The 25,686-nt window shown below is 45.7% G+C and overlaps 1 protein-coding gene across 3 annotated transcripts in view; it reads right to left on the bottom strand.

Annotated features, from left to right (window-relative positions):
* Positions 1 to 5,126, bottom strand: part of LOC119160987 (cytochrome P450 3A4) — a 118,033-nt gene extending 112,907 nt beyond the window's left edge. Inside the window, exon 1 of one of the 3 annotated variants that reach the window (XM_075880282.1) lies at positions 4,814 to 5,126. The gene's annotated coding sequence lies outside the window, so the exon portion shown is untranslated. The remainder of the gene's footprint in view (positions 1 to 4,813) is intronic. The other 2 variants (XM_075880280.1, XM_075880281.1) reach the window with 2 other exon arrangements.
* Between the last annotated feature and the right edge of the window lie 20,560 nt (positions 5,127 to 25,686).

The raw sequence follows: 25,686 nt of genomic DNA, 5'->3' as shown, positions 1-25,686 counted from the left end.
GTGTACCCATTACTAAAGCTCTCTATTGTGTCGGCAGTTTTTTCATAATCGTTCAAGGTGTGCTCTGAATACTTTCCGACCTGCTGACCTGTATGGCCAGGGATGTCATTCTTCAACTTCATTAGAGGAAAGACAAATTCACTATGCCTCAAGCCCCAATAATTGCTGTCGCACACTTTGATGTTTTTTTTGTTTTCCAAGCAAGTGCCTCGTGTGAAGTCATTACCACCACTCATCACAGATCGATTGCCTGAAATTTGCATATCAGCGTCCACTTGATCTAAAAGTTTATTTCAAAGAAAGTTAATTGAGAAACTTTGCTCAATATAATAAATCAGTTGCACGGTTCAAAGCTTCACGCAAGTAAGCTCTGCATCGGCAAGTAATGTGAAGGAGGTCAAAGACTGGCTGAATTCAAAAGAGTTTCCTGTTCGGCGATTTGGTGCTCTGACATAGAAGCCATCGTGAGGGCAAAACTAAGCACAACACACAGGAAGATACAGACGAGGACAGACGCAAACTACCAACTGGCTATATTCAAGGAATATCCACACCTTTATACCACATGCATGGAGCTAAAGGGGGGGGGGGGCTGCCTAAAAAATCCTGAAAAACATTTTGTGAAGTGTGCCAACAACGCCGTGTATGGAATTAGCCACTCCTGCGGCCAAGTCTCCATCAGCCAGACAGGGTGCTGCCTCAGTGACCTACTCAGGGAACACGAGAAAAATCTTCTTATGATAATGAGAGAAGTCACCTTGTGACCGACTGCATGGCTTGCCCACAGTGTGAACAGCGATTTTGCTGTGCAAAAAGTTTTACTTGAAGTATAAATATAACGGCTCACGAAATGCTAGAAGCTTTTTTCATTAAAGAAGCAGGTGACGAGTGCGTGAGTGAAACCTACATTCATTAATTTATTTTTTACACATACTGCAGCGCTAATAGCGCTATGGGAGGAGTGGGTATGCAAGGATATACAAAAATATAACTAACAACTCTGAAACTAACGCAAACCGGTGCCATATTAACGTCACGGGAGCATTAAGGCAAAAATATCAACACAAGGAAAAACAGAGAAAAAATGAATTATCATTTGCAAACAGATAAGCGTATTTCATACATGTGAGTTATGGATTTGGGCTACAAGACTCTGCGATGGGCATGAACGAACAGAATCAGGTAACGAATTCTAATCTTCAATAAAACAGGTAAAAAAATCTAGCTTGAACATATTGCTTCAAGCGTAGTAAGGCTTGAAATTCAAGTTAGGATAGCTTCTTGATGACTGTGGGGCGCACTTTATGTATTTTTTCTTATTTGACAGTTTTACAGTGGATGAAACGATGCTGAGCAAGAGTAACAAAGACTCTATTCGGTGACGCGAATGAAGTGGAGTTAATTGCAATGAAGATATATAGAGTAAAATAAGTTGAGGAATTCTGATTGTAACGATGAAATATGTCTCTTACCGCCCTTTTTTTAGACTGCTTCCAGTTCTTGAATATCTCGCTGCTTATACGGGTCCCGTATAAGCGCTGTACAATGCTGAATTCTAATTGTTTTTTTGCCTGCTTGGAATTTTCTTGGTTTATGTGGTGGTGGCGCTGCGCAGGGTGTTGATGTATAAATGCATGAATCTTCCTTGAATTAACCAAGTTGGTAGATTGCGTCTCTCCTCGTCTGTTTCTTCTTGTGTGTTGTGTTTAGTTGCACCCTCACGATGGCTTCGATGCTGGCGAAATTTTATGTACCTGCAGTTACCGCACGTAGAAAAATAAGGAAACCCTTAAGCTTCACCTTTACGAGTTGACCGTGTTAGCGATATTCTGTTCCTAGTGCGTACTTCAAACACTTAGTGTATGAAATATTTTCGAACTTGCTATGCACCCACTACATGGCCTCAAGGGTGCAGTAGTGTGTGTGCCTTTTGTACTGGGTGGCAGGCTCTAAACTATGAAGCAATTGCAAACATACCATGATGTGGCACTCGATGGTTATGTACGTTTGGACCACGCAATACTACGGCAAAAATTCATGTTGTATTGTGAAGCATGTTTACAGGACGCGTGTTTGTAAAGCATGAAAGTTTCACTGAATTTTCAAGTAACGGAAGTTATTTCCACTGTATTCACAGGCAGAGAGGTGGTTGTGTGATAGAACACCCGCTTGCAACGCAAAGGCTCCGATCCGAGTTCGTTTCTTACTCAGACACATAGTTTTCTTTTTATTTCTTATTCCATTTTTACCTTTCTCAATTTTTCAGTCATGCAAGTATGACGATGTTTCGCTCCCGACCAACGTCGCTGATGTCGACACCAATGACGATGGTGAGGCTTAAATTTCTGCGAAATACAGCTGCTGATTCGCATGTCACGGGATCAAGTCCCGACTGCGACGGCTGCTTTTTCGATGGAGGTGAAAATGCTGTAGGCACACGTGCTGGGTGCCCGTTAAAAAACCCAAGATAGTCGAAATGTTCGGAGTTCTCTACTACGGAGTCTCTCATGATTTAGTTGTGGTTTTGAGACGTTATAAACCCCACATATCAATCACTTTGCCTCACCCACCTTGGCCTCACCAAACGGAGGTAAAACGACGCACGCGGGCGCTGATGTGCACCGGTATGCCAGCTATGCAACGATTCACCCTGAAAAAAAAAGTAATGGGTACGTGCTACGAGGAATAAAATGTCCTGGTCGGCGAGCGATTCACAATTTCATCATACACGGAAGCGATTATGGCCACCCGCTCTTTCACTTGACGGCCGACCCAGCAATGCTAAGAGACAGCGAGAGGAAAAGCCGGTAGTTTGGCTTTGTACGACGTAGTGTGACCTTCACCAGAGGACACGTGGGACGGTTACAGCATTTGGTGTGTTTTTGTTGTCATCGCTCGAACAAGTCAGCCTTGTGTGTGGCCAATCAAAAGAATGTTTCCGGCTTCTTTGAGGTGTTTTATTTCTATTTTTTCATACCTTCGAATGAAAGAAGTAGACATATTTAAACCATTATAAAAAATGATTTTGTTTTCGAAATGTTTGCGCACGGCGAGGCAATATACGCAACTTTCAAGTGAAAGTGGAACCAAGAAAACTTATTTCGGCTATATGTTTTTTAGCGATCACTTTACAAGTCTTGTAGAGAAATGAAGTTATGACTATATACTGAATGATGGTAAGTGGTTTGTGTGGTGAAAAATTGTGACAAATTGCCGGAATTCACATTTACTCAGCGGGAACATCTCGAAAGCTTAGTAATACTGCGCTAATTTTATCAGCTTCACACGAAAGCACAGCAAAGTGAGGGGTGTGCTGCGTGTGCACAGCACACAGTGGGAGAGGCTTATGCTCTCTTAAACAATAAACTTTACCGACTCCCAATGTGGATTCCCCGTTCTCGTGAAAACCTTAACTTTTACCTAATTGGTACGGCCGGCCTTGTCAATAGGCAGTGTCTTCGCAGTGCTTATAGAAAAAAATACAATCCGGGTCTATTTCTTCCTTCGGCGTCAAACGCACGGCTGACATCTTGACAGTGTAGCTTTCAAGCCCAGTAGGAACTGCATTTACGAAACTAACGCAAGAAAACCAGTTTTGTCCCAAAGACATTCGATTTTAGAAGCCGATGCCTTCGTGTTGGACCCTATCTTTTCAAACTTCGTTCAAGTCTTTGGCTTCATAGTTATTTGGTCAGCGGACACCACTCATGCTAACTTTACATAAGTGCTACTCTTTGAATATTAATGATTGTCAGATTGAGTGCCCATGGGCACTCAATCTGACAACCAATCTTTAACAGAGCTAACAAGCCATAATGGCAAGGAAAGTATATGGAGATGTTATTAGAAGTTATTGTAATGTAAAAGTAAAAAGAACGAGAACGAACAGATAACTTGCTTCCAGTACAGACCTTTTCTTCGGCTTTTCTTTATTGACATATACATTAAAATAACTACTATTAGCATTTCTTACACTTTCCTTGACTTCATAGTCAATTAGTTCTAATTATTTTATGTCTAACAAAAAACAGGCACTTAAGTTTTCACTTCTTTTCCTCGGGGTTATATTTGTTACCTTGCTGAAACATTCCTCGCAAGTGTTCGACGTACGTAACTCGCATCAGGACACGTCATTGGAGGGACGCCAATCTTGTCGATCCAAAGCCGATAAGCACGGGATATGAAAAGTAACACCCATACTCCGCGGGTTACCAGCCTCGTTCACTTCGACGGGCTCAGTCACTCAAATCAACATGAATGTCCCATTGCCAAAAAAAAAAATACACTCTCTTTGGTGCAGTTCTTTTGAAAAGCCACTTGTTATACATTAATCACGTGCAGCGCTGTGGAAGCGCTGCAAGAAGCTTTGTGAGAAAAATATATAAGTCCGCCTGTATCCCGCTTGGATTCAGTCGTTGTAAACGCGGTCTCCGTGCATGACTCCGACTGCTGCCTACTGCCACTTATCGCGGATGCAATGATACGAAATTAAAGTGATGCTAAGCAATGCACAACCTACTGACAACTGTATTAGAAGCAGCATTTCTTCTTTTTTTCCGGCGCAAAGCGTAAGTAATCATCCTCAAAAGGTGAAAAAAAATCGTACGATTGGCGGCAAAATTATGAAACCATTTTTAGTTGTGAACACTTCTACTACAAGAAGTATCGGTAGCTTTCCTAGCGTTGAATTCGATGCATGAGTGGTAGTAGATGTGTTTACGGAACTTGATAAACATCAGGAGGCGATCCCTCTCCCAGGACGCAGTCTAAGGGAGAGGGATGCCGGTTATGATGCCTTTTAGAAGAAACTCACCTGAAACGCAAAGCAAGCGGCGCCTACGGGGCGCGTGGGGGCTGCAGCTGTCGAACGGCGCAGCAGCGGCAGCAGCACAGGATGTGTGCGTTTCTCGCAAAGGGCCTCGCACGCGATGCTTCTCCTCTCTTGCGCTCCGCACGAATCGGAGACGACGCAGTGAGGTCCCTTCGCTTGTTGGCACCCGTCCAGCTGATTTTTCTTGAGTGGACTACTGGAGGCCACGCGCGATAAGACGACAGCCCAGCCGTGCTTCTTTTTCTTTCTTTTTGTTTCTTTTCGTTTCTTGTTTCCGCCTTCAACTTGCGGGGGACTCTGTACGACCTAAAAAAAGCTGGGGGTCACATACTCAGGGCAGAAATGTCACGTATGACGACGTTGTGCAACCGTCCTACAAAATGAATAGAAATTGTGCCTGGCGTTGCATAAGTATTCCTGTTTTGCAACAGCCTGTCATTGGACCGCTTTCACTAAGTAGACGGGGCAGGGGGTATGCATTACCCACGCCGTATTGCTGTGATGTTGTCATTTTGCCAACATCCCTGCGGCCACTGCCGGGGTCGACGTGTTGCTACACTAGGGACGTCAAAGGTAAAGCAATTATGAACTGCATAGGTGCGGATGGGCTCCGCTGGATGTTAAAAACAAACACGAATGCCTCAATCATGAAGCTTGACGAATGCAGCGTGCTCAAGCACACCTCTGAGAAATTTACGTGTCGTATCAAAAAGATGAGAGTAGCATAATCAGCGCACTTCATACACTTTGGTGGAATTTTCTCTCTTCCAGCCACTTTTAGGACCTCAGCTTATCCGCTTACCGAGAAAGTCTACTCCCAGATAGACAACAGCTACATACCATGCAGTTTATCGCAGCGCCTTCGTACCAATATCCAGGAGCAACTGTTATCAGGAACTCAAGGGACAGCGGTGCATGAGAACTGGTGCGCGAGATATATGACCATCTTTGGCTCCTGTACAGCGGCAGCAAGGCAATTACTGATTTATAATTATTCTTATTAATATTGCAAGGCTGACTCGACCTTGAAGTGTTTGGTTAGTGGATGTGCCTTATAAGAGCGCGGTGAAGCCTGGCCTGAGTGTGAATTCAAGCAGTGTTTTTATTGTCTGCTGGCGTGCATCAAATGGTTATAACTGGTCGTGGCACTCTAACGGTGCCGTTTTGCACTCGGAGCGCTGAGCCAGAACTCGATGCGCGAGAATCACACGGCGTCATCACTGCTAGAAGCACTCCTTTACTTAACGCTTACATGAAGCGCATTTCTTCAACCACCTAACTTGGACTTCTACTTGGGTTGTTTTTAGTAGTTGCGCTTCCATCGCATGGCACGGGGCTCCTCTCCTATCATTTTTTCTTTACGGCAGTACTCACAATATAGTTTACAAACGTTTTTTGCTCGCGTATCTCTCGAATGCTTGCACGGCTATTAATAATTATTACAATAAGACATCAACCTTTCAAGGTATTAGAAACGTTCATGGGCAATAACAGAAGATGTGAATTTTTAGACACATACGGTGCCTTCTCGTGAAAACAAAAAATTCTGTCTACCACTCACTTTTTGTCAGGTCCTATTTTCTCTGTTTGGAACGGAAGTTTCACTAAGTAGTAGTTCTCAAACTTTTAAATAAATGAATGTTTTGGGCAGATACGGGTTAGCTAAATACCTTCTGGTCATCATCCTGACTACACCCACTGCAGGAAAAAGGCCTCTTTCATGTTTCGACACTCAACCATACTACTATCCAAAAATTTTACACAACCTGAAAAAGTGAGCAGGGCTTCTCCAGCTGGTTACACGTTAACCAGCTGAGCAGACTTTAAGCATTTCCCTTTCATTTCAGAACCATGACCTTTATGTTTCTTAGCATCGTGTCACATCACTTTTCCGGTACAGTCCAAGTTTTTTTTCTTGATTTCCAGTACTGCATTGAAAAGGGGCTAGACCATTCTTACCGCGCCCGTTGTCTGTGCTAACATTGGTGAGGCCATCTTCACGGTAGTAACATTGACATATGCACGCTGCTTCACACATTAACACCGACGCTCATTTTCATGACTTTCTTTCATCACCATGTTTTCGTGTTTCTACCACAATATTGCAAACATTTATTTTCATCTTACCGGCCTCATTAAAAGAATTCTTTTCAATTTCTATCATTCCAAACATCATATCCGGCTGTGTATTTCGCCTGCCGCTTGTATACCTACCAAGTATCAAGCTTTTGCTGCTAGGTTCTTTTCAAGATTCCGGAACTACCTCGCCTAGGTGCTGTCACCTGCTTACTCATTTTGCCTTTATTAGTAGAATAAACAACCGATTATCATCATCAGTGCCACAGTATAAAGTTGATAGCACATCAAAATGTATCACAAGAAAGTTCCACTAATAGGAGAAGCCCTTTCAATCTCCAAAACTTCTATTCAACCATGCGTAATTGCAAAGGGCAGCTTTTTTTTTGTACGTGTGCTGTCTGTTAGCTTCTGCAACTCCTCTTTTGTATTTTCAAGATTTGCTTAGACTCCAAATTTATTTTGGGTAGCCTACCCCTCCTTTATTATATCATAATTGGTTTTAAACTAGTTGTGTGTTTAAGTACATACGAGTTTTTCCATATTATTTTTCTTTACTTTTTTACAAAGATGTAGAAATGAGTCATAGGCGGCATTTACGCAGTCTCTGCAGTGGAGCTAGGTTGCCTTCTACGGACTACACTCGGGCTTACTGCCAGTGCGTAAGACCGAGAAATGCCGGATAAACTAGATGTTATGAATCCCCATCGTCCCAACTGGCCACCAATATCAAAGCCAGGACACACAAAAAAACCTTAACCAGGCTATGAACAGAACACACCCGCATCAAACATGCGTCTTGTGTTGTGTCTGGTGGCGATCCACGCAAATATTGCAAATGTGGGGAACCATTTCTCAAACTTCACATTCTTACCCAGTGCGAAGAATGAGACAAGCTCAGAAAAAAAAAAAACTTGGCAGCTGATTAACGAATTGGATGATGATGATAGGGCGAAGCTACACTCTAATACCGGTAACGTTTACAAAAGGTTAAAACGTAAAGTAACCTGTATTTTATAGGTTACAAACCTGGTACAGCATTTTGATTTTGGTGAGTTCTTAATTTTCGTCTGACATAAAAGTTACAATGACTGGTACATGCCATGTTAGAAGTTAAAACACCATAATAGGCAAGTAATGTTCAGATTGTAACTTATGAAAGCGCAGTAACTGATGTGTCAGGGGGTGTATATTATGTTGTGGAAGTTTACAGATCACTGTGTAAAAAATCGTGATCTGTCTTGTTCAAAGCGGGCTTTAGCAATGGAACAGTGGATAATGTATAAACTAAACGGGTGCTAACAGCAGAAAAGCAAATCACAGTGGCGGTGCATTTTTGTTGCGAGATGCTGTGGCCAGCGATGGTGGAGTATTCATTAGAACTGCAACTCAATGAAGTGAGCCCACTTTTAAGAAACGTAATTGAAGAAGTGGCTTAACATCCAAACACACATTGATACAGTCATAAGAACGAAATATCTTCTAATGCTGCTGAAATATTTTGCTAAAGAACTTTTGAGCTAGTTGATTTCAACCGACCAAACCAAACTAACGAAGTGATTTCGGAACCATTCTGTGGCGCGAAAAAGTTATGTATCAAGACTCGCTATACAATTTATCCAAATTTTCTTCTCCTGTCTAGTTCTATTCTTTTCTTTTTTTTCGCGTGAAAATTAACTGACCATACAATTCAGCAAACGTAAGGTCACAGCGTTTCTGTTACTTTTACAACTGCCACAGTGGCTGTTCTTCCTGCTTTATATAGTTAACCAATACATCATTAAAAGTATTGATCTTTGTTAATTTCAAAATTATCTATTAAAACAAATCGCTCTTAGTAGTTCCGTGTGGAGAGCCAGGAATAAGCGCTAGTTAAAACGTTTCGGCTGACTATGCCTCAGTAGTGACCATTTTCTGTGAAAACTGCTACAGTTACAGCACTGTTCTTTTAACAGAACTTCCTAGACATATCAATCTAATTATTCAACAAAGCAAATTAATGCCGGACTTCTACTTTAGAGCTGATTAGCTTTTGAAAACTGACAAATTTAGTAAATTTTACTGCAGACTGCTCAGTAGCTGTTCGCTAGAGAAAAATCATTTTCGAGCATATGTAGGCGATAAAATTCTCTGTCTGAAGGTGAAACATCAATATTGTACGTCCTATGACTTTTAATTGTCTTGATCTAAACTGGGCAACATTATCAATACATGGACCAACATGGTCCATTTTCGCGGATATATACTGAAGTTAGGTGGCTAATTTTGCGCGTAGAGAAACTAAGGGTCCTTATCTATGTCATCAACGTAGCATTTTTTGATAAAGCGAATAGATGTTAAACGAAGCTCGTAAATTGTCTAAAAATATACTCCCAAAGACGTCACCAAAACGTTGAAGTCTTCAAATGGCGCTGACATCTAAGCACGAGTAGCTGAAAAAATAGCAGTTACGATCTTTTCATACAAATATGCACACGAATAGCACACTAATGCTGTAGGAATACTAAGCAATCTGCATCAATCTCGTAACTACAACCGAAATCTTTCTCTAACGCCACCTAGACAGAATAAACGAAAACGCTGTATTTGAAAGCTCCCCGCTTCCCCGACTGTGGCGCACAAAAACGTTTTACTTCAGGAAAGAAAGTTATTTCTAGCCACAAACTATGCACCACCACCTGCAAATCTTTGCTGTATGCCTCCTTGAGTGTCTCTCATACAGTAGCACGGGAGAGCGTCAAAGCAGGCGTTGGGGTCGACCCTCTCCTGTGTGCATGTGTCTGGGAGAACTGGTTCTTGGTTTAGAAATAAAAAGAGGAGGGGGGATGCGGTTGACAAAATAAACTGTCTCTCAGTCGTGGACACCAAAACCCTGGAATTGTGGGGTAAGGGCGTAAAAGGGCCACTCAAAGCACATGATTTGATCAAGGGATTCGGGCACGTATGGCCCAGGGTCAGTGCACAAGCCCCACTGCTCTATGCGTTCATGAGTTCATGCAGTTGCATGGCGTGGGCGGCCCGGTCAGTGGCGGTCTCCTGCTTGGCCGGATCCGTCGAGCGCAGCAGGGTCTCCCATTCCTTCAATGTGGTCAGTGGCTGCGGACCCCGCGGGGGAGGGTCCGCCGGGAATTCGAGGAAATTGTGGGGAAGGGAAGCGTTGAGGTGAGTGCATTGAGCACAGGATGGAGAGTATGCTCCTGGGTAGATGCGGGAAAGGAAATAGGGGGAGGGAATTGTGCGGATGTGGAGGCGATGCCCAATTATCTGGTGAAAATTGTCCAGCGATCGGTGGGGTGAAGGGTATAGCTGGCGTTCCGCACGGTACGCCTCAGTCATCTCGCTGATAAAATGCATGTGCTCCCTGAAAGAGCCCGGCTCGGAGCCCGCCACCGCCAGGTTGATGAGACCTCGGGCGTGTGATTGGCGGCTTTGTTGCCGGGATTTTCAGAGTGAGCAGGCACCCAGATCAGCTCCACATGGCGGGCCGGATGTTTGGGGGGCGAGCTGAGTATGCCGAAAGCGGTCTCATAGACTTAGCCTCACGCAAAATTTAGAATTGCGAATTTGAGTCAGAAAGAACCTTCCGGGCACCTGTGCAAGTGAGGGCAAGTGCGATCGCCGCTCCTTCGGAGGATTCGGGCTTGGATGCAAGAGTTAAGCGAAGAGTTGTGATGGGCTGGAGTGTGCGATCAACGACTGCAAGTGCCGCGTCATCACCCGTGCAAGCTGCATCCACCCATATGGCATCCTCCTCAGAAGAGTAGTATTTGTGGAGAGCTTTTGCACGAGACTTGCGGAGGGCCGAATGGTGTGCAACATGGGTGTTTCTAGGGGGATGCTTTATGTTGAGCTGTGTGTGCATGTATGAAGGGACTGGTAGAAGTAAGGGGTCGGCTGCTAGTATGTAAATTGTGTCAATTATGTGGCGTCCAGTAAATGTCTTAGCTAGAAGAGTCTATTGGGCTTGTCTGTGGGCCTCTATCAGTTCGTGTGTAGTGTTATGAAGCCCAAGTTGAAGAAGTTTAGTGGTTTGGGTGTTAAGAGGGAGATGTAAAGCCACCTTGTAAAGCTTTCGAAGCATGGCATCTAGGATGGCTATTTCTTCTTGTCGCAGTCGGAGATATGGGACTGCATAAAGGAAGCAGCTCAGTATGAAGGCATGAATGAGTCGACACAAATCATGTTCTTTTATGCCATAATGTTTGCCAGAAACTCGGTAAACGAAGGGCGAGAGCACCTCCGTCAGCTGCTTCAGTTTCTGGATGGTGAAAGTGTTACGGCTGTTGTTTTGTATGTGAAGGCCCAAGATTCAGAGTGTGTCGACCTCCGGACTTCCGGGATAGCACGGTAGGTCAGAGTAATGGTGATAGTAGTGGGAAGAGTACGCGGGGAAGGGCATACGAGAAGAAGCTCAGATTTTTCCGCGGAGCAGGAGAGATCAATGCTTTGTGCGTGTTGCTGTGCGATGTTGGCAGCGGTTCGTAATGTGTTCTCTATGTCTCCATCACTACCATGGGCAGTCTACAGAGTGATGTCGTCGTCATAGAGGGTGTGATGAAGGTGAGGGATATTGTCAAGAACACGCGTTAAGGGGATGAGTGTGGCATCGAAGAGAAAAGGGGAAAGGACTGAATCTTGTAAAGTGCCTACACCGCCGAGGGTGTATGAAAGTGAAGCATGGGGGCTCATATGAACCTCGGCCGTGCGTCCTGAGAGGAAGGATTGTATGTGTGCGTACACGCGAAAGCCCACATAAAGCGGGGAGACAGCCGCCATGATCGCTCGGTGTCATAGCGATCAAAAGACTTGGTTAAGTCCAGGGCCAAGACGGCTTTAGTATGAGCGGGGATTGTAGGATCAAGGATGTCGTGCGTCAGTTGAAGCATGTCATCTTAGGCGGAAAGACATGGGAAGAAGCCCACCATAGTGTGCGGGTATAGATTGTGGTCGTGCATTTGTTGAGTTAGTCTGTTTAGTGCAACGTGTTCGAAAAGCTTCTCGAGACACGATGTGAGTAAAATAGGCCGAAGGTTTGATATGGTGAGGTGTTTGTTAGGTTTAGGAACAAAGATAATCTTAGCAGGGCGCTAGGATTGTCGCAAGGTGCCTTCTTTCCACCATTTAGGTATTCTGTTCTCTGAGCAATTGATTTATCATCCAGGTTACGGAGCATAGAGTCAGTAATCATGTCTTCTTCCGGTACAGAGCTTGTGCGGATAGTTTGAAGAGCCATACGAACCTCTTGCTCCGAAATTTCCTTGTACAGAGTCTCCTTCAGGGCGTCTGTGTAGGATGTCAGAGGGGAGGAAGTGCCGGGTACTGTGTGCGTTGTGCGGAGTTGGTCCAGAAGACTGCCAGGGGAAAGCGTCGAGTTGCGAAGTAGGCGTGCATTGGGATGCTGTGACGTTGTGCGTGAGTGTGTGGGATTGATAAGGTACCGTAGGAGGTGCCATGCACATTTTGTGGAAAGGTTGCCAGATATGCTGATGCACACCTGGCTCCAGTTGGAACCGCACATCTCCTCAGCGTGTGCAGTTATTTGTGCCTGTACCGAGGCTAGTCAGCGTTTTATTGTTCTTTTGTGTTTATGCCATTTCCATCTCTCCTGAATGCTGTGGTGTGCGCCCCAAAGGTGGGCTAGACATGTGTCCAATGTAGGTGTGTTGGGTGGTGTGGTAATGTGTTGTGTGCGCGCGGTAACGTCATTCAGTAGAGATGTGACTCAATGATCGATGTCTTGTATTGAGGTATTGAGAAGCTCCCGACGAGCGGATCGTATAGCGTCCCATTGAATAAGATTGTAGGTGAATAGCCCAGGCCTGAGGGTTGTGTAAGGTATTTGTATGGTGATAATGTAATGGTCGCTTCCAAGTGTGTGTTGCGTACGGGACCACGAGATATCTTTGAGTGAGCAGCTTAGTGTAAGGTCTGGGCTAGTGTCCATGGTTACGCTATTGCTGATTTGGGTTGGTGTGTGAAAGTTGTTATTTGTAGTGAGGCGCAGGTCTTGGATGGTAGTCCAAAGCCTGCGACCCCTTGCTGTGGTGTACTGATAACCCCAGTCAGTATGTTGAGAGTTAAAGTCACCGCATATGAGTAGGGCGTTTCGGCCAGCGATGCGGTGAATACTCTGCAGTAAAACATCGAGAGTGGCCACGGTCTGGCTTGGGGTGGGGTAGATATTGGCTCTAAATATTGGAGGTGTGCCGAGTTTTGTGGCGATGATCTCTATGAGGACGAATGGGGTGGGGGAGGTAATGGTGTGTTCTTGGTAATTAATGGAGCGGTGAATGAATGTGGACTCTCGGGGAGTGTTGGTGGTGTCTGAGAGTACTGAATTGTAACTGGGAAGTTTAGCTTGTTGTTTGTGTGTCCTGTCACAAAAGAGCATTGTGTATTGCAGGAAGGTTAGACACTAAAACCTGGAGCAGCGCGCGCTTACACCGAAAGCCGCGGCCGCTCGTCTGGAGTAGTAATAGATGGTTAGAATTATCGCAACGTACCATATTGAAGCGTGGGTGCAGCAAGGATTGACTGCTGTGGCTGTAGTGAACGTGAGGTAGAGGGAGGGTGTGTGTGTGTGATAGAGGTAGAAGACCCGTCATGTGATGAGCTGCTAGTGGTCTCGAGCCTCTGCAGGCGGGTCTCGAAATGCGTGAGCTTACTTGCTAGAATTACGGTTAGGCGTGTGAATAGCGTATTCATCTGGTGCTCGAAACGATTAGATAGCTGCTCGGCTAGTGTAGAGAATTTGTCTTCGAGGCGTGCCTCCAGAGCTACTAATTTGGCATCGAATTTGGCTTCAAAGTTTCTGAGGTCAGCCTGATAATCAGCATCTGAATCCGAAAAGCGCTTCTTTTTATGAGGGGGCGAGGTATGTGTGGCTGAGCTGTTTGATACCCCCGCGGTGGGCTGGGTCTATGGGGGTGAGTGTGGGGGCAACTGTGATGAGGAGGGAGCAGTGTTTTGGGTTATGATGGTCGTAAGACGGCTTACCTCCACACGCAGAGCCGGGAGCTCCTGGTCACGGGCGTCCGGGGCAGGCGGAGTGTTGGTCACTGGTATGCTGGTCCCCTTGGGCGTCTTCAGCTTGTCGGCCCATGTAGGTCGGTTGGAGCTTTTGGAGTGTCCTCCTCGTAGGTTAGCAGGTTGCTCAGTGTGTTGGGCGCTTCAATCTGGTATTGTGTGGTGTACTCGTTGCTGGGATCGTGTTCACGCTCTAATATGCGCCTGGTGACTTTAGGTAGGTGCCGGTGCTTTCACTCTCTGCTTCCCGACAAATGCGGCCCTTCGCAAATGATATAGACTGGAGTACATTTGGTGTTTGCTTCCTTCTGATGTAACTGGCCACATCTAGGGCGTTTTTGGGACCTAGGTTGGATACATACATCTGTGCTGTGGCCTATGGTCTGGCAGTTACTACACGTCTAGACCTTTAGTGTGTAGGGCGTGCACAGATGCCGCCCTCCACTATGAATGATTCTCCGGGGGACTGTGGCTTGACCAAATGTAATGAGAATTGAACGTGCGAGTCACATTTGTCGAGCGTCTAGTATGGTTTCTAGAGAATTGCGGGCGATCAAGTCCGCGAGTAGTTATTGCGGCGATTCTTTCCAGTAAGCGTTTGTAATAACGCCTCGGACCGAGCCATTGGGGGTACGATGTATGCCATCATGGCATACTCATACTGTTCGTAGGTTATTTGGTGGAGCTGCACAAGCTTCAGCGCATCCTCTTGAATCACCACAGACGCTGTGCAAGTGTTGTTAACGGGGTGAATACGAAGGGCCCGCGTAGATGAGTCGGTCAGCTCAGCGGCCTGCATCATAGCGGTGAGGAGGTAGCGTGGCTGCAGCTTCGTAAGGTCAAGGCCTCCCTGGGAGTGAAATACCACTTTATATTCGTCTGGTGGAAGGGGTAGTAGTTGCTAGATCTTTCGTGCAGTTGTATGGAGAACGTGCAGCTGCGGCGATGAGCTCTGTCGCGTGGGAGCTTGGGTGGCCTCCGGCGTCTCCCGCGACTAACTCGGCGTCTCTCGCACAGAAGGATCGGTTTTCGTACTGTGGGTCACTTTTCTTGTTTCCGGTGGGTGTGCCTGGGCTCTGAGGACTTGGGCCTAGTCCCGAGGGTCATACTGGACTGGGTGAATTGCCGTACCTTGAGCGTGAACCTGCATGCTGGCTTCAGGTGAGTAGGCTGCAGCGCGGCACGTCGCAAGACCTAGCACAGCATTAGCGCAACGTGGCTTAGTGTATGGGCCATACGGCCCTCCAGGGGATCGTCAAAACCTCAAGAGGGGTCAGTAGAAAGCGCTCTCCTCAACGAAGACGTTCGTGTCATTGAGGGCAGTCGAGATACCGGCGATTGGCAATTTTCGCGGTCGTGGCACGGTGCCGAAGCGAAGTGCATACGCACACCGAAGCCGCTAGCAGCCCTCAAAGCAAAGTGTGTCTGTGGCCACAAAAGCTACCACGAAAAAGTGCGGAGGGGGAGGTGAAACGACGGATAAAAACAAGCAGTGAAAAGGCCAGTGCACGTTCCAAGCACCCTGACTGCACTAGACACAACCACACAGAATCGCTTCTTTTGTCGCGCCTGCTGCCTGAAGGCCACCCCCTTCTTTTTCCACTTCTGTGTTTCCTTATCCTGCCCCCAATCCCCATTCCCCAAAGGTGCTTAGCCATCTCCTCTTGTGTCAGGCAGATATAATAGTAGTGACATTTTTCCTTCTTTTTAGAACCACCAAAGTAAGCAGATGTCCTCAGGCGAAGTATGGTCTGAATATCGACTAATATTTTTTTTTGCAACAACATGCACCTTTTCAGAAGTTGGAGTTTCGGAGTTTGTATGAACGCATCTCATTGAACAGCATAAATACGAAGAAGGCACACATGAAGGAATGACGAAAATTTGTTTCATTCTTGCTGCGGGTTCATTTCTTTCATTGCTAACAAGCTAAACACTGCACTGTCAATCAAGCACGATTGAGATGCATATCTCAGCGTCAATCAAATGTAGGCCACTCGAATTTCTTTCGTGCTAGCTTCCCTTCCTTTCTGTGTCTTCAGCATTCGTACCTGCCAGAACTATGGTGTGGCAGTAATGCGTGTCACGTATTTAACCCATCACGTTCATCCGCGCTTGCTGTGGCCTGAGCTTGCTAGAGTGTCTTTAAGAACAAATTTGGCAGGATAAGTTCACCCTAACCCCCTGTGCATGATATACGTTACCAGTTTATGTTTCGGACTGTTTCACTTGTGGACGAAAGTTTGATGGTCATCTACGACCAGCACGTTTAAATAATAGCGAAGTGTAGGATCACCCAGGTATATGTGTTTTCGTGAACCCCAAGTGTTCAGGAGTATTCCAAGGCGACGTTCCTTATAAATACATAAAGCTCTCTCTATGGGAACGCGGCAGCTTTTGAACTTTTTACTCGGAGCCGGATGTGAATATCCGTCGTTCTGACGATACCAATAAGTCGAACAATATTTGTTGCATTGCTCAATGAAGGAGCACGGCGCGAGTTCCACCAGTTTCCAGGAAGTAACACTGTAGCGATTTTGCAGGAGGGAGTCGCAAACTTTATTGGCTAGTCAATACCTGTCCGACGCCTTTTTAGTGGGCCTCATCATGAACAAAGGAAGCAGTTCCAAGACCTTGTCTCCAAGCAGCTTCCTCAGCACGCTGGAAGACCCAGAGTTGCGCTGTCAACTTCGAGCTGAGCAGTGCGGTCTCCCAGCGTGAGCGGAAACTAGCGGGGAAGAAGACGAATGGATCGGCATCTGATCTAATTGTCTGTGAAGCCCTGACACTTTCACATTATGCGGCTAAGTGTAGCAACTTCTCAACACGATCCACCTTTGTTGGTAGTGTAAATGTCCGGATACCTGGCGTATACAGGCGTCTAGGGTTTCTGCATGAATCTTTAATGGTCTTTACCGCCTGGGTTCTGGTAAGCCGAGCGTGAGGGAGTGGGTATATGCGTCTTTGTAACCGGTAGTGGGTCGTGATGTCGTAGAACTTTGTTTGATGATGTTCGCAAGCTCAGACGTTTGCAGTACTCTGCAGGGGAAGTTATGCTGTCTGCAGGGCGAGCATGTGCAGGTAAAGACGGATTCACACTTGTCTGGAGTGGCATAGCACATGGCTGTGAATGCTGTTGCTGTCCACAGCTGCTTACTCACGTTAGCTACGAACTTCCGTCCATGCTTTAATTACAGCGTAACAACTTAGCATACACCTTTACTATTTTATGCATCATAACGGCGTCGGCATTTGCTTAGGTTTGCAGGAAACGGCCGCTGAAGCGGTTGGCTGGGTGCTCTACTAAAGTTTGACTCCGTCTGTACACCTTGTATGTGAATTTTCCGAATAATTTACATGTGTTCTGGCACTGGTCGTTGCATGTTTCCATCCAAAAAATAAGGACCCCTAAGTGTTTCATATCTTTAGTAAACCACCTCAGGTGGTTTACTTTCATGAATTGGAGGTCACCGAGGCATGCTTGATACGCTTGTTATCATGGTTCTTTCCTTGCTGTGAGTACGCAGCAATTCATGCTGTAACGAGAATTTGTGTTCGTAAATGATGCTTTGGTGAGTGGTTTCACACGCCACACCTTTGCCACCTGAAGACTGACATGCTATTGTGCTCGCTATACGAGACCATGTAGCGAGCCCAGCAGCATGCTTGCTACACAAGACTCCTATCTGTTATGCTTGCTCAACTTGTGCTTTACCTGCAACCGCGTTCGCCTCAAGTAGAAAAGATAGAGGAATGCCGCAGCGGCTAAGAATTCATCTTTGTCAAGTCTGCAGTGTCAAGAACATGCGATATCTGAGAATAGCGGGTCACAGATTAGTAGTGTGTATATCGTAAGGCTGAGGACCCGACGCTGCCGAACTTACACTATATATAGCGCCTAGTAGCCGTATTTGAAAATGATGAGTTGATAAAGTGCAGTGCCATCGTTACGCATAACACACTGTTTCAATTGTTCCTTTTTTGTAAGGCTATTACGGGAATGTAAACGTCTCCGGAACAATATCTTTAATAGTATTGATAATGAAACCCTTATTTGTTTTCTTGTGAAATGACCACAATGTGACTATCAATAAGAGTGTTTTTTTCTCTTTTCAGTATCTTTTGGATGCTTGTATCTGTTGTAGTTATTGGATCGATTGCTGCTGTGTTATGGACCCATGTGTACCACCCCCCTACGTTATGCCCATGGCAATGAAGGTGAAACATATATAAATAAAATAAATAAGTAAAAACAATGCATGATTGCGCAAATGCTACAGATGCGCATCGAATTCGTCTAGGCAATGGCAATTCCTTAGGAAGGCGCATTGCACTAATTGACTAACAGGGCTGGCGTTGCGAGTCCTGTTCGTATCAGAGGCCGTAAATTATGAAGAGGGAATTATGGACCCCGTCGAGCGAACTCTGAGCATGCTTATTTTGTACAAAAAATTTGTATATATATATATATATATATATATATATATATATATATATATATATATATATATATATATATATATATATATATATATATATATATATATATATATATAAGGTAAAGAAGTGTATACCACAGGGCTCGTCTCTCCGTGTCTTGAAACCGTATCATTGAGATCCAACAGACAATAATGCCAAGGAATGCATAATGGAAGCCATCAGAACCAATGTAATCTAAATAAGAACAAAGAAAAGTGGGTGAAAAAACTTACAGTGAGCAGGATTCGCACCCACGACCTTCGAATAACGCGTTCGATGCTCTGGTCACTGAGCTATCACGGCGGTCGTCCCTCCAGCCACTTTATTGGGTTATTATGTGATTTTAAACGTGGGAGTGTTACCGCTATCTGTAGCCATGGCGTCGTCTGTTGCCATGGCGTTCTGGTCACGGCAAGCGACTTTTCACCCACTTTTCTTGCTTCTTATTTAGATTACATTGGTTCTGGTGGCTTTCCCTATGCTCTGCTGGCGTAGGCGACGTCCCGAACGGAGCTCTAGGAGCTAGCTTTGGATGGAGAGAGGTCGAAGAGATCGGGAAGCACCTTCCACCACTTGAAATACCACGGTTCAGCTGACGCTTTATTTAAGCAACAGCAAGATGGCGCCGATGATGATGAAGAACGGCACGAAGACTGATGGTGGTTATTGACAGATGAGGAAGATGACGTCCAATGATGATGATGATGATGATATATGGTGTTTTTTGGCGCAAGGGCCATTTGATGGCCAAAGAGCGCCAGTTCATGATACAGGAGTGTGGACAATGATTGTGATTAGCGGCTGTATAAGGGCCATAAAATTCCTCGCAGTAAAGCGGGTAAAAACATACAAGTAATAAAATCATGACCATGCCGTAAAAGGTGTGTGTGGTGCGAATAGATGGCGAAAGTTAATGATAATAAAAACGATGGTGGACATGCATGGCATTAGCACAAGTGCCTCACTCATTCATACCCTTGCGTCCAAGGGCCGTGAGGCAAGTGCTTTATTGTGTAGCCACCGCAGTGAAAACCTCTCTGGAGAGGTCGTGCTACGGTATGCCCAGGTATATGACATGAAAGCTATGAATTTCTTTTTAAAACGCTAACAATGATTTGTGACTAAAAAGCGGATCCCTACCGACGAACATTGCAGGGTGTAAAGGTATATGTTGTCGGTAGGGTGAACGAAAGTGTTGTTTTCTTAGAGTGTCCAATTGTTTGCACTGAATTAAAATGTGAAGAACTGTTAGTGCTTCACCACATCTGTCACACAATGGCGGATCGCCACCGGAGAAAAGATATGAGTGTGTCGTGTATGTGTGTCCTATCCTGAGCCTCGTTAATGTTACCTCTGTGTTACGTGATTTTGATACTGGTGGCCATTGGCCAAGGTGTGGCTTGATAACGTGTAGTTTGTTTTGTGTGTGTGTATCCCACTTGCTTTGCCAGTAGTCCCTGAGTTTTCGTTTGAGAGACGGCTTAAGATCAAGGGCCGGGATTGATAAAGGTGTAATGGCGGTGCTTTCGTGGGCGGATGCAGCAAGCTGATCCGCCATCATGTTGCCTTGAATCTCACGGTGCCCTGTCACCCAGCACACAACAACATGTCGGTTGAGTGTGTAGAGTGTGCATAAAACGGAGTAAAGTGAAACGAGGACAGGGTTATTTGTTTTTTAAGACTGTGCAAAGCCGTTACCACACTGAGGGAGTCTGTATAAATTACTGCTTTTTGTATTTGTGATTGTTTGATGTGTTTAGCTGCCACAAGTATCGCGTAAGCTTCCGCTGTGAAGATAATTGTGCCTGGATGTAGAGGGCCAGCATCCGAAAAGGAAGGGCCAACAGCAGCGTAGGACACAGAGGAGTTAGACTTAGAGGCATCTGTAAAAAATTCAGGACGTGTGTATTTGTGTTGAAGTTCCAAGAAGTAGAAAAGACACATCGCAATCTATAGTCTGCCACTGCCACGGTGGCGGGTATGCTACAGGAGCCATTAAACTGTGTTCGAGTGACACTCTAGTGTCCTCAGCTAGACCCTTCAGGCGAACTGAGAAGGGCTGTCTCATGGAAGGCCTGTTTTGAAAAAGAATGGAGCTCGACAAGTCATTCGTAGTAGAGTATGAGGGGTGCCTCTTGTCTGCTTTCACCTTAAGAAAATATACAAAGGACATGTAGATTCTTTGCAGATGAAGCGACCACTCATTTGACTCAACGTAAAGGCTTTCTACGGGGCTGGTGCGAAAAGCACCCGTAGAAAGGCGGATGCCCGAATGGTGCACGGGATCCAGCATCTTCAAAGCACTTTGAGTCGCAGACTGATAAACAATGGCCCCATAATCTAAGCGGGTGCGAATTAGGCTTCTATACAGGTTCATGAGGCATTTCCTGACACTACCCCACGTAGTACATGACAACACTTTTATAACATTCGTGGCTTTTTGTTTTTAAATACTTTATGTGGGGTACGAAGGTCAACTTGTTGTCCAGGATTAAGCCTAAGAATTTATGCTCGTCTTTGACGGACAGACGTTGCCCGTTCAGTCGAATGTCAGGTTCCGAGTGCATGCCTCTCCTTCGAGAGAACAAGACACACGTGCTTTTTTGTGGGTTAAGTCGAAATCCGTTTTCATCTGCCCATTTGGAGACCTTATTTAAACCCAGCTGAACCTGCCGCTCACACATGGCCAAGTTGCGTGACTTGAAGCTAAGCTGAACGTCGTCGACACATGTACAATAGAACATATTGCGGGGAATGGACAAGTGCAAAGAATTCATTTTAACAATAAAAAGTGTGCAACTAAGCACACCACCTTGTGGCACGCCTGTTTCTTGGACAAATGTTTGGGAGAGCACACAGCCCAGACGGACACGGAATGTCCGGTTTGACAGGTAACTTTCGATTATATGAAACATTCTTCCGCGCACATCAAGGTGGGACAGGTCTTTTAGAATTCCGAAACGCCATGTTGTATCATAAGCCTTTTCGATATCGAGGAACACAGAGAGAAAATATTGTTTATGAACGAAGGCGTCTCTGATCTGTGCCTCGATACGAACAAGGTGGTCTGTGGTGGATCTACTTTCTCGAAACCCGCACTGAAATGGGTCGAGCAAATTATTTGTTTCAAGAAAATGTACAAGTTGGCAGTTTATCATTTTTTCGAAGACTTTGCACAAGCAGCTTGTAAGTGCTATAGGACTATAACTCAAAGGTAAAGAAGGGTCCTCGCCCACTTTCAAAATGGGAATAACAATAGCCTCTCTCCAGGATGTAGGAATAGTGCCAGAAGACCAAAGAGCGTTGTACAAACAAAGTAAGGTTTTTCGGGTTTCGTTCAGTAGATTTTTTAACATTTCATACATCACACGGTCAGAACCTGGGGCAGAAGTACTGCAGGAGTTTAGAGATGTTCGGAGCTCAGCTAGACTGAAAGCTTGGTTATATGCCTGGTATCTAGTGAATTTGTGTTCGAGTTTCTACTTTTCTATTCTCGTTCTGTATTTTTGGAAAGTGTCAGTATAGTGGGACGAGTTGGATACCTGTTCGAAGTGTGCACCGAGGAAGTTTGCCTGATCTTCCAAGGTATCACCCTGAGTGTTTACGAGTGGAAGTGTGTGTACTTGTTTTTCTGCTATCCTACCGACCATGTTCCAGACTTTAGCCTCCTGTGTGTATGAATTAACCCCTGATAAAATCTTCTGCCAGCTTTCTCTTCTGGCCTGCCGACGCGTTCTCCTGCCTTGAGACTTCATCTTCTTGAAGGTTTCAAGATTTTCGGCTGTCGGTGAGTTCCGAAGCAGCCTCCAAGCTTTGTTTTGCTGTTTGCGCGCGTTTCGGCCTTCAGAGTTCCACCATGGCACACGTCGTTTTCAGGGTGTACATTTGTTTGTGAGATGCATTTTGTTGCAGCATCAATCAAAAACGCTGTGAAGTAGTTCACAGCAACATGAATGTTCAAAGTACAGATGTCATTCCAACCTAGACAAGCGATAGTATAAAACTGTTCCCAGTTGGCTCTGTTTATGAGCCACTTGGGAACACGTGGTGGACACTCAGTTACTGTCGTTGTGCTCAAAACGACGGGGAAGTGGTCACTTCCGTACAGATTACTGACGACGTTCCACTGGAGTATAGGCACAAGAGATGGAGATTCTATGCTTAGGTCTATGGAGGAGTAGGTGTTATTAGCGAGGTTATAATAGGTTGATTCTTTTCGATTTAGGAGACACGCGCTCGACGAGATAATGACCTGTTCGATCAGTTGACCTCGCGCGTCATACCGAGAATCACCCCATAGCCTGCTATGCGCATTAAAGTCTCCAAGGAGAACATAAGGTTCCGGAAGTTCATCAATTAAAGAGTGTAAATCACGTTTTTGCAGCTGATAGCTAGGAGGAATGTATATAGTGCAGATTGTGATCAGTTTATCAAAAAGAACCGCTCGAACAGCCACTGCCTCAAGGGATGTTTGGAGTTGTAAGTGCGTGCATGCAATTCCTTGATTCACTATGATGGCGACACCTCCGGATGATGTCATGGCATCATCACGGTCCTTTCGAAAAATAACGTATTTACGAAGGAAATTTGTGTGTTTTGAATTAAGGTGTGTTTTTTGTACACACAGCACTTTTGGTGAGTGTTCGCGTAAGAGTTCTTGGATGTCGTCAAGGTTTCTGAGAAGGCCCCTGACGTTCCATTGTATAAGTTGAGTGTTCATTGTGAATGTAAAATAAGTCTGTGTGTACGAAAAGCGAGTGGCTGTTTAGACAGGGAGTTTGAGTTCACTTAACAGGGCCGTCACCAGGCCCTGTTATTTGTTTTTTGTTTTTTTGGCACGCTCCAAGGAGCCACGCTGCTCTTTCGGCACAAAGGGTGCCGACATATCTATTGCCTCCTCGGAGGCACAGGATGCCCGCACGTGCGGGCTGTTAGTTTGAATTTTGGGCCTCGCCTGGTGAGGGGAGGCCTTGAGACCCGAAAACTCTGGAGTCTCCGGTCTCTGTTTGGGAGTAGGCGGTGTAGCCTGGGCTACAGCCGCCTTGGGGGCAGGTGCCAAAACCGCCGGCTTGGTATGCGCGGGCCGAAGGAGTGGCGATGGCTGGTGCGGCGGTGCCCCCTGACGCGCCGCATCAGCGTATGTAGGTCCATAGAATGGAGCAACTCTTCGCCGTGCTTCCTTAAACGTAATGTTCTCCTTCACCTTCAATGTAATTATTTATTTTTCTTTTTTCCAGTATGTGCAGGAGCGTGAGTATGCGGCATGGTTTCCTTTGCAGTTTGCACAGTGTGGCGGTTGTTTGCAGTTCTCAGACACGTGGCCTAGTACTCCACATTGTGCACAAGTCTGGCGACCACGACAGGTTTTAGAGCCATGGCCATACCTCTGGCATTGGAAGCAACGACGAGGGTTTGGTATATACGGCCTGATAGATGTCTTTGTGTACCCTGTTTGAATGGAATCTGGTAGTTTACTAGATGCAAATGTGAGTATTAAGTGTTTTGTCGGTGTTTCCTTATTATCTCTTCTGATGATGATTCTCTGTACATTAGTGACATTTTGGCTCTTCCACCCCTCCAAAAGTTCAGTCTCAGTCAAGTCAAGTAAGTACATGTCAGATACCACTCCGCGGGTTGTGTTCATTGATCTATGTGGTGTTATGGTAATTGGTATGCCACCAAAATCTGAAAGACGGTCGAGCTTTTTAAATTGTTCTTTGTCACGGATTTCGAGGAGAAGGTCTCCGCTAGCCATTTTGGTTACCTTGTATGCTGTGCCAAGAGTTTCGGTAAGACATATAGAAACTAGGAAAGGAGAGAGGGTCCTGGCTTGCTTTTCAGTTTTTTCACAGTGAATGACGTGGAAATGGGGAAAAGTTTCTGTTGGCTGGTTGAAGAAATTTATGTCGTCGGTGCGTACCCGCTTTAGCCGGTACGATCAGACAGAAGAGGGAATGCTCCATGCATGCCGGTCTTGTTTTTGTTCAGCAGCGTTGGCGGCCACCCACCACGGAGCCCAACAAGGGGACACTGCAAGTCTGCAGGTGCTGAAAGCTTGCAGTCGTCAGCGGTACAACACTGCCATAACCCAATGCGCCTAGACCAAAGTAGGCTATTTGCACAGGGTTAACCCTCAACGCCAGGAAAAATGGAAGTAAACAGAAGAGAGTAGAAGACGGGACAGATAGATAGTGAGAGATAAAGACGAAGATGTAGGCAGAGAGAGATAGGAAAAGGCGACTGCCGATTTCCCCTGGGTGGGTCAGCCCAGGGGTGCCGTCTACCTGAAGCCGGGGCCAAAGGGGTGTGTTGCCTCTGCCGGGGGGCCTTAAAGGTCCGATCACCCAGCGTCGGCTCAACCCCCAGGATCCCCTTTTTCCCGGACACGGCAAAGCCACGCACGGCTAGGCGTGGGAGGGAGTAGAAACTCCCCCACGTCCAATGCATTAATACAATGTGTATGTATGTATGTATGTATGTGTGTATGTCTGTGTGTGTGTGTGTGTGTGTGTGCGTGTGTGTGTGTGTGTTTGTGTGTGTGTGTGTGCTTGCTGCAGCTTGAAAACCGGCTATAATGGTATTCAGTGGAGCTAGGTGGTTCATAGCTTAGTTTGAGCCGCACAACTTCAAAAAAGACAGACAAGGACGTCACAAAAGCTGACAGTCTGTGCTCTATAAAGTAACGTGAGACACTAGAAACAGACGAACAGAACGCATTTCGGCCGCATCCGCTATTGTCCACTGCTCACGTTGTGCTTGGTGCGGTGAAAGTGGCACTTTTTCTCTTTCGTTGTTCTAGGCGATGCTTGCATGCGAATCGTTTGCACATGTCAATAGTTTTTTATTTCACTATTTATGTTTTGCATCTTTATCGAATCGTCGCTCTCGTGAGCGCCCGTTAGAGGGACCCCATGGCATCCCGTTTTTTTCGTTTAGAGCACATGTTGCTGCTTGGTTAGCTTGCTGGTTAGTTTGCCCACCCAGCGCGCTCGAACAGTTTTGACCCCGATCAAAAGAGCCGCCGTTTCCACCGTACTATCTGCGTCAAATGAAACCCGAACAGCGGAGCGCGTGTTTCAAGCATTATAAACAGTATAGTGTTGGCCGTTCAGCCATCACCATTGACAGGCGTGAACATCCGGTTTGGCAGCAATGCACGATCCCCCTATACTGCGTCATCTCCGTTTCTGCTCTAGTTTTCGTATGGTGGTAATGGTGGCCATTGTGGGCGTGCCAAACGCTTTTGATCGTATCACTTGCAATTCCTTGCTTTT

This window comes from Rhipicephalus microplus, chromosome X, assembly GCF_043290135.1.
Source record: "Rhipicephalus microplus isolate Deutch F79 chromosome X, USDA_Rmic, whole genome shotgun sequence".
In the NCBI taxonomy this organism is placed as follows: domain Eukaryota; kingdom Metazoa; phylum Arthropoda; class Arachnida; order Ixodida; family Ixodidae; genus Rhipicephalus; species Rhipicephalus microplus.
This window is presented reverse-complemented; position numbering and strand designations above follow the sequence as displayed.